At 31.7% G+C, this 10571-nt stretch overlaps 1 pseudogene; it reads right to left on the bottom strand.

Annotated features, from left to right (window-relative positions):
• Positions 1-344: 344 nt before the first annotated feature.
• LOC111379325 lies at positions 345-10335 on the bottom strand (annotated as a pseudogene).
• Positions 10336-10571: the final 236 nt, after the last annotated feature.

The following is a 10571-nucleotide window of genomic DNA, read 5'->3' as shown; positions in this document are numbered from 1 at the left end:
TTTAGGGCTAGAAAAGAAATTAAGGTTGTGGTTGGATGAGGGTGGATTAGTTTAATTTTATAATATCATTATTAATATTTAGAATTTTAATTATTATCTGATTTTGAAAGGAAAAACTTAGAATTCTTAATTATGAATTGAGATCTTGAAAATACTTAGTCCCTATAATTTACACGTAAAAGTATTTTGATTGACCAACTACCCAAATCTCCAAACTAAAGCCCAAGTACAAATGAGAAATAAGTTCCACCCGAAACAACATAGACAAATGCAAATTACATCATGGTAAGGGCCATTTTATTTGTACCTTAATTTGGCCTGTCTATGCCATTGGTGCTATCCTTCTACCATTGCTCCTGATACTCCACATCTGATGTTGCGGATTGTTTCCATTGGTCGAGTATTTCGCCTCTCTCTTTCAAATCCTCTCCCATCAAAAGTATACATGCATAGTTTCTACCTATCAATTTTTGCCTAGTCATCCTCTAAATTTCCAAATTTGATTGCGTTTTTCTTTGTCCTTCAAGGTGCCACATAGAATAATAAGTACTCGTAAGTGATTAATTCCCTTTGTCTGATATCCTTCTCACTTTCCACTAGGCAGTCCAACTCTTAATGCAGAAGGTGACTTGAGGTAATATAAACATAAGCAAGTTTCATTTATCTAACCCAACTTTCATTGAAGCCTGAATCTTGACTCATTTCACTGAGAATCCTTCTCACCTCATCAATATTCTGAGCTGCAGCATATGAATTTGTAGGTAAATAGACCCGGTGCAATGCTCTGGAACTTTAGTTCCTCAACAATCAAACTCACCTTTTCGAGTTGCCCAACTGACAAGTACAATGACACATCCCATACCAAGACTCAAGACATGACGTGAGCCGATGATAAGTGCCAGCTAGGCATTGGACCCATCACCAAGACAAAAGTAACTAAACTTTAATAATCAAGCTTCATTTGACCAAATAAAATCTTTCTGAACTCCAATATACCAACATAATAATATCATTCGCTCGTTTAGCCAAAAATATCCATATCATTTTCATCATAACTACCTCTCAAAAGGATAATAGAAGGCAATTTAGATTACAATATTCCATCATGATCATTGGTGCATATAAATACCAAAAAAAATTCCTCCAATATGATGCAAATATTTTACTTGATGATTACACAATTTCAAACAAAAGAACCTACAATTGGTGGTAACAATGGTTGCAAAACTATCAAAATAATCTCCACCACGGCTCAGTCAATAGCCTCCTATAAGGAAAAGTTAAGAAAAATATGAGATAATAATCCCAGTGAGTGGAGTGCTTAAAAGATGGTTGTATTGTCCTTTATGTGTGTGTGTGTGTAACCAGATGAGTAGGTGAATTAAACAATTCAAAAATCTAAAACCATAATCAGAAACCCACAAGCTGAATTGTAAACGGGAAAATGTAGACTGTAGACTAATAATCCACTATATAATTAAAATTCACATCAAAATATATTTCATGTAAACATCTACTAATGATCTAAAAGCTATGAATCATATGTGCATAAATCATCTGATCAATATTCTGTACACGGACATAGCCCCTCAGTATACAAGATGGAAACAACATAATCATCCTTATACACGGTTGTAGCCCCTCAGTGTATAATGGGTACCTTTACCCACGACCATAGCCCATCAGTGGATAAGAGTTACCCTTACACATGGTTGTAGCCCCTCAGTGTATATTGGATACCTTTACCCACGGCCGTAGCCCCTCAGTGGATAAAAGTTAAATAATGACTCTAGTACGCGATCGTAGCTTGTCAGTGCACTAGAGTAAGATAATCACATCAATTATTTTATGATAATTTCAAAACAATCATGTTCATTTACTAATTCTCGAAAATAAATTATTTCATGTAATTAACATGCTTCTATAAAATAAAAAGAAAATCTTCTTTTTGAAAACATAGATTCTCCACTCACAGATATAGACTGGACTAACGGGGTTGGTATGTTGTTCCCACGTCCAAATCCTCTCCTGAAACGATCATAAATATAAGCCACTTCAATTCCATCCATATACAGTTACAAGAGATTTCTCAATAATAACCCCTTCTTATCATCAAAATAAAATATATATCTCTCAATAAGTAATAAGCTGAGACTTAATATTTATATTTCATTTGGTTACTTAAACAAAAGTTCACTTAATTTCGAATCACTCTACATCCTTCACTCGTTAATACTAACCTTTCACGGCTGCCCCATGAAGATTCAACAAGCTTTTCATGATAATAATCATCCACATTCCTTATTTAAATTTTCTTTTAACTAAATACATAAATCTTATCAAAAGGTCCTTTCTTATATTCTCCATATTCATCCAAAGTGAGAATTCAAGCATAAGATAAGTTATTTTCAACCAATCTAACTTAATACCATACAACAATCACAAGGGAAAATAACAAGAATGCTAATTTTTCCCAAATTTTCGGATTAACCCATATATAACAAAATCCTAATATCTAAATATCATTTCTTCCAGTCCACTAGAATAACTAGCTCCAAATACTCAAATGGTTAGCTTCCTTATCATATTTTTCAAGTAAAAGCTATAAATTTAAAACCCTAAACAAAAATTTACAAAAACTAAACCATAAATTCTTAACCTTACCTCTTGAAGAATTAAATAAACAAGATTGAAGTAGTTGGCACGAGATTTCTTCTTTCTTCTTCCTTTTTCCTTCCTTTCTTTTTCTTTTCTTCCCTTTTTCCTTGGTTTTTCCCTCTTCTCTGCGTTCTCTCTCGTTCAACACATTCTAGTGTGTGTTTGTGTGTGATTTTAGAGAAAAAATGGTCAAAGTTTGAATATAAAGGCCCACTTTTTCAAAATTGCAAAGGAAGGGGGTTAATAGAATATAACATTTAAATCCTAAACTTCCAAGAATATATATAAGTAAATTCCCAACTTTAAATTGTAGCCGATTTAACTCTCATATATGGCCAATTATAAAATAAATCCCAATAAAATATTTAATTTCATTTTAGTCCTTAATTGACTTTGACTTTGACTTTGACTAGTCAACATTTGAATTTTGACTAGAAAAATTTGGGTTGTAACATACAAGCTCATTAGCTCTTTGTAAGTGATGGCACTCAAGGAAAGATTTGCCTCCTTGATTCTTTCGTAGAGATCTTCTGCCTTATCTACTAGTTTCAACTGAGCATAAGAGTGGAGGAGAGCAGTGTATGTTTCACTACTTGTTGCCAAGGGAGGTAGCTGTTCAAAGTAGCGTTCTGCAGAATCAATGCCAAAAGCTTTGGTCATCAAGTCTATATAGATAGCATAATCGGGGTCAGATAACTCATATTGATATTCTGCAAATCAATAACTATCGTACATTAGAAAGAAAAAAAGAATGAACAATATTGGGTATGACCATATGCTAACATGACTATAGACTAATATAAAACCACTCTTCCCAGGCTACTATTAGGACTTGTAATTTCCTGCCACCCCCATGACCCCCAACCCCAATCCCCCATCTCATATGTGAATGCACAGTAAAATGAAACATTTATTTTCAACTGCATTTATTTGCAACTATAAGTACTTTTAAGTAAATAAGTAAGTTTTGTAAGTATTATGTCCTAGGTCCAATCGACTTTGGACATAAACACTTTTTAATATGTAGCTGATGTGATTTATGGCAAATCTATTATTTAATTAATCAATATGTAATTGAATTAAATAATGAAATCTGTAGATTCAAATTTTAGTAATTTGTTAATCACAAAGAGTTGTAATTGTGAGATACAAATTACATATGATTGAATTTTAAATCATTTGTGGTCATATGTAATGACGAGATATGGATATCGTTATTACGGATAGACCTTCATGTGTGGCATTTCTTACTTGTGAAATAAGTAGCTGATCTCACAAGCTAAAGTGCGGTAATACTTGAATGAATAAGTGGATATTTTATTATAGAACAAAATATGGGAGATCCGTCGAGAGATTCCATATGTTATAGAACAAAACATTGGATACCCGCCGAAAGATTCCACATGGATAACTATCTAAGTGTCAGTGGTTAATCTTTAACTTTCGATAGTGGAATTGGTCCTTTGACTTGAGGTCATCATAGTGCCTTATATGAGGACAGTCATGCTTTGACGGTGTTGGATGTTGCTTAGTCAAGGGCCGCTAATATGGCATCGTTCAGGTATGTCAAGAATCGCATGAAGGTTGTGAATGACCAATAGAGGATTCGTCACTCTTAAATAGTAAGAGATTATGATCTGCATTTCATTCAATTAAGTCGATAGCGAAATCATTAGTCAAGGTGTACTCAAAAGTCGAAAAGGAGTTTTCGACTTGTATTGATTTAATAATGGTATGAAAGATATGATCGATAATCGAGATTGACACACTTCCATATCTTGTAATTGATCGGATCATATTGACGAAGGGATTATAGTTTCACGATGAACGAACGAATTTGATTTTATCATACCACGTGATATTTTTTGTCACATAAATAGCCCTGACACATTGCTAGATGTCAATTTGGGATGGCGAGTGTGAATTGGTGATAAATTAAAATGGTGTTTTAATTTATCAATTTTGATTAAATCAAAATAATATTTTCACGTTGTTAGGCATTGTGATCGGGAACCTAATGGGTCGCACACAAAAAGATAACTGAAATATTGTGATTTGTCAATTAATTAATTTATCCAATTAATTAATTTAACAAGTGTTGGATAAATTAATTAATTGAGTTGCTTATTTATAGACCCGAATTAATTAATTGAATTAATTAATTCACAGACCATATTTAATTAAATGAGTTAATTAAATATTGGACCCAGTCAGATAAATCCCGTTTGAGCTTATATAAATATGACTAAAGTTTTCAAAATCTATAGAGAAAATTCATTTTTCTTACTAATATAAGAAGAAAATCATAATCCTACAATCTTGTTCTCTGTTGGATCACTTTTAGAGGCTGAACAATTGAATAACTGTGGGTGATATATCGAAGTTGTTGGAACAAAAGGTTTGCAAAATTTTTCAAAAGCACAATTTTCTATCACAACTTCTATCTAAACACAGAGAGATTCCTGGTGGGAATCGATGCCTATTTTTAATTCCGCTGCACATATTTAAGTAGATTCCCAACAAGTTTTACATTTTTTCTTTACTTATAAATAAAAATATATTCTTAAAGTTAAAAATGCGATTATATGCTAAAAAAAAAAAAGGGAATTGCCAAGTACAAAGTTCACTTGCAAGAAAAATTTATGTACGAGTAAAAAAATCATTTATAAGTGCAAAATTACTTGTAACTTAAAAATTCACCTTCATTTAAAGACCAATTGTAAGCAAAAGATTTACTTCTAAATATATAACTAAAAAAATAACTTATAAGTCAAAATTACTTGTAACTAAAAAAATCACTTGTGAGTAAATTTACACATAAGAAAGAAAAATCAATTATAAAAATATATATATTTTTTAATTATTTTAAAATACTTATGCATTTTTCTAACATGGTGTAGCACCAAAAGCAATATTAGAAAAGTACAGCATAATCCACCTTATTCTTATCCCTCTAATCCTATCCTCTCTAATCATATCCACGCTAATCCTATGAGAACTAATCCAATATACCAAATGTGCCCTTTGATTCTTAGTCTTCAAATATTTAAAAAAGGCCAATTTAAAATGTCCAATGCAAACATAAACAATCAAGTCAGAATTCTTTCTTTCTTCTCTATTTTAGTCAGAAACCAGTATTCACCACCTTCTCTGTCACGGCGTGCATGCTAATTTCAGAATTAGTATAATCAACGAATTATTTAGACCAATAAAGCCCATTGTGCTTGTTAGTATATAGAATAATACCTTAAATTTGACAATACCATGCACAGACCTGGGGGCTTCTCGAACGGCTGAACTCTAGGATTATAACATAGATTGGAAATGAAACTATTGTCAATTTTATTGTCGCAAGTGTACGGATCGTAACAAGTAATAGTGGACTTAAGAGTCCTGGTTGTCGATCCTACAAGGACTATATTCTAGCTTTTAATTAAATTTTTATTTAACCATTATTTGATGAAAACAAATAAAAAGTTGTAGGATTTGATTTTTGATCTAAATGCTAAAAAATAAATAGATGCATACACAATTGGTTTGAAAATCAAATAATGAATGAATGTTATGGCAGAATAACTTCACCTATTGATTATCTTTACATCTCAAATTAAGATGTACATCTAATGTAGTATTCGGTCGAATCTCCTATTGTATTCAATTTACTCCTCTCGAGTTCTCATTGATCATATTCAACTAATTAAATTTCATATCTCTATGCAAATTCAATTTAATTAACCGAGTTGTTTGTCGTAGAAATTTAATTATGACAGCAATAATTGGCATATGTATCTCTACTCATTATACCAATTTACCGAATTTTACTATATGGTCTAAATCCTAAACTCATATATATATATTTGTAAAGGATTCATAAAAATCATCGAATCATTGATCAGATAATTTAATACATTCAATTCATAGCAAAATCAACACATAGAAAATCAAAAACTAAGAGTTTTACTTGAGTTGGGCTTTTAAAAAGATGAATTTTTGACTTGAAACCCTACTTGACGGTAGCGCAGTGCCTAAGCGCTGCGATTGAGCACTAACTTTCGGGAAAAAATCAGAATCATAACGCTTGGCGCTGTCGTCAGTTCGATCGCATTGCATAGTATTCAGTCTTTTCATCATAACTTTTTCTCCTGATATTGGATCGGGACGATCCAGGATGCGTTGGAAAGCTAACTCAAAGGACTACAACTTTGCTTCAAATAGAATTTTCAAATCCAATCATTTTTTACGTCAAAAAAGGTCTCAATATGAGTTTGAAAATTATGCATACATTTTTTCTGTTGGAACTTGATGCGTGATCAAACTTTGATTATGTTTTATCCCTTTGATGTATTTCTTTATTCAATTGACTTCGAGCACTCTTGAATCTTCATCGTGAGGTCTAACACAACTTTTGAGTATTTGCACTTTAGTCCTCGAATTTTGGATCTCTTACAACTTAGTCATTTTCTCCAATTTTGTCAACTTTTGCTTATTTCCTTTAACTTTTTGTACCGTCATTAGATTTTACCTATTCAATACAAAATGCAATAATTTAGACTATAATTCATCTGAGAAGCAACTAAATATCATCATTTTAAAGTTTTGAATAGGTGTATGAAATACACTTATCAAAAACATGACAAAAACAACACACAATTAAAGAAAGAAGGGGACAAGAAAAACAAAACTAGGCATAACACCTAGAATACCAAGTCATTACACCATGGATTTAACATTGCCTCACACAAAAATAAATAAATAAATAAATATTAAGGTTCCAAGGCACTTGTAACCCCCACTAGTCCTGCAAGGACTCTAATTTCAATTCACAAACTTACTAGTAACCAATGGAACTACTATTAATGACTTAAAATAAACATGGGCATACACCAAAGTGCAAAAAACGAGTACCAATAAAAAAAATAGTGAATTTCTGTATAAGTACTCAATGAGATTGCTAAAGAATAATCTTCTTCCTAGGCACTAAATTTTTCTTTTGAAGTTAAAATTTATGATGAAGCGACTAAAAATGAGTCAAAACAGCTTCCATGAAAGTACAAACAGAAAAATACAGAAGGCGATCAACTTGAACAGGCTGAGACAATGTAATTCCATGGTGTTAATTAAAGGCAACTATGGATTAGACCATTGCACATACCACCAGATCAAACTGTGCAAATGTTACCTAACACATCTTACACTACAAGTTAAATATCGTCACTACTGTATAAAAAGGACAATGTTAGTTACTGTAAAAAGAACAGTAGATTCTTCCATTTTCACACACTGTAGCAATTTTATTTTATTTTCATCTCTCGAGCAAAAACGACGCCATCTACGCAAAAAAAAAATGCTGGTTATAATGATGCACCCAGTTGTCCTCAATTTGGTGGATCTTTCTTTCTTATTCTCCATTTTCACACGCTACTGTCTGTTCTCTTCATTTTACCACGCAAATTAGCTCTAACTCCTTCTTCTCTCTGAGTTTTATTTTATTCTATTTTTTTTTTACGTATGAACTAATATGTTTTATACTTATTTTTCAACTGTTTTTTTGGTATCCAATGCTAGGATTTCGGTATTTTCGAGCAGCTTTTTTCTAACAAGTTAGTTCATTATTTTTCCCCACTTATAGTTCGTATTATTTTTTCAAGTTGATTTCTATGGGGTTTTCAATTTGTTCTAGACTTTTGTGTTTATGTTTTTCGGTTGGTTGATTTTATATTTTAGGTTTGAATGTTATTTTCTTTCGTGATCCTAAGGCATCCTAAGATTCGAAAATTCTTTTGCGATTTCTGTAAAACTCTTTTCCTTCTGTTGTGCTTGAGCGAAGTTTGGGATCTGTGAAATTTATTTATCATTAGTTTATGAGATGATAAATGAGGGTTCGAATGTGTGATATATATATATATATATATATATATATATTTTTTTTTTTAATTTTTTTTTTCGGATTTCTGTATTCTGTGCTCCAATCGTTGCGCCTATTGTATTTGTTCTTTCTGTTTGTTCGATCATTGACACATGTTTTTTTGGCTTTTACTAGATAGAATAACCTTATTTCTACTGGCCTTATTGCAGTTTGTAGGTAGTGGTGGAGAATGTTTTCATTAGGAGTTGGACTTCTCTTTATTTCGTGATAGCAGTAATATCTAGAGATTTTTCCTGCGATGGTTTCTAAGAGAGAAATCTACTTTCATGTGATTTGATTTTTCTTTTTTCTTGTATAGTGTTGAACTTCGATGTTGACGTTGATTTGTTGTACACAACTCTGGAGTGAACTATGATTATTTGTTGTATATTTTTTATGGATTGATTGAGACCTGGTTGTTCTGAATTTTAGTTTGTATTCTTGTTTTTATTGAAATTTGTGGACATTCTTCAACTCAATTTCATTTAATGGAGCTTGATTATTTTTTTCTTGCGTTTTTGTGAATTGGTTTCGTTTCGAATTTTTGCTGTTAATATATATATATATATATATATATTAGGGTATGCAATGGATCCGTATTAAAATATAAAAAAATAAAATGAAATATAAGCCTATGGTGGTTTCTATATAAGTGAATATAAAACAAGTATTTTGGTGGAACAATATATCTATTTGTGTAATGTGTGTACAAATTTCTTATGAACATTATATTTCAATTAAAGAGTTCCAATGAAGGAATGATGTTGTATTGTTCAATTTTAGATATTTAGAAATCATTGAAATGTTGATGGAATATGTTGGTAAATAAGAGAGTAAATAGAATTGGGTGTAGAAATAGTAGAATAGATTAACATGAAAATAAAACATTTTCGGTGTATACAAATTCATTTAGAAGAAAGTAAAGGTCTCATAGATGTGTCAAACTTCCACCAACATGGTTTTTTTTGTATACGATTAACATTGGGGGTTTACTGTTCAAAAGTTCGAAGACACGTGTATCGCCCATTTGTAATTCTTTTTTTGTAAAAAAATCTGCCCAACCTATAGTCATACGTCTTATTAGACCGTTTGGTCGTAAATTTGTGGCGAGCTCCCGGTTGTGATGTAAAGAATCATGGATTTGAACACTCGCATACCTCTTGGTAGGTGGTATCTAGAAAACCGTCCCGGTATACATTGGAAACCATGGATGAATAAATTATTGATCTTGGAATCAAATTTATATGGAAGAGATGAAAGTAGAATGAGATATTAAAAATGATACCTACAATTTCTCGATAGCTGTTGTGATGAGGTGCTAGTGTTATTTCAAATGCATGGTTATCTGTATGCGAAACGTTATATTCTTCAGGAACATCAGAGTCATATGTGACCTCTAATCCAGAATGGTTATATTGAATATGGAGTTTCTGTTATATTCAAATACCAAAACATGAGCATCCTGTAAGTTATGATGGTCAAAAAATTATTCTCATCCATCGACAAAATATATTCTTCCATCTCTTTCCAATCGTATTGTGACAATTATACCATCATATGCAGTTACTTGTACCGTGTCACCAAGTTGGTGTCTCCAATCATTAACAAAGGATCTGGGAAACATCTATACATATACATTAAAAAGTATAAGAGAGATATTAAGAATGCATCTATTCAAATATGAGAGAAGAAACTGTTGTGTGACTAACCAAACGGGTATTATGGTTTAGTGAATGAGTAATGATTCTGAAGAAATGATGTGGCACCTTCATTCTGTCTCGGTATACTACAATGAAAATTTTGTTAGAAAAACTCTATTTTTTACGTTGTAGAGGCCCTGATATAGATTTTAAGGTAGATTTTGCAGTATAAGCGAGTTAGAAGGTTTGTTAATGGAAGTTCCATGTCTGTAAGATAAACTTTGTATATGGTTTAAAAAAGAAAATATCATGTATGTCATTGTAGAAGAATATCATGAAGTTTGGTAAGAAATTCATGATTTGTGTTC

The sequence above is a fragment of the Olea europaea genome, unplaced genomic scaffold, assembly GCF_002742605.1.
Source record: "Olea europaea var. sylvestris unplaced genomic scaffold, O_europaea_v1 scaffold1972, whole genome shotgun sequence".
In the NCBI taxonomy this organism is placed as follows: Eukaryota; Viridiplantae; Streptophyta; class Magnoliopsida; order Lamiales; family Oleaceae; genus Olea; species Olea europaea.
This window is presented reverse-complemented; position numbering and strand designations above follow the sequence as displayed.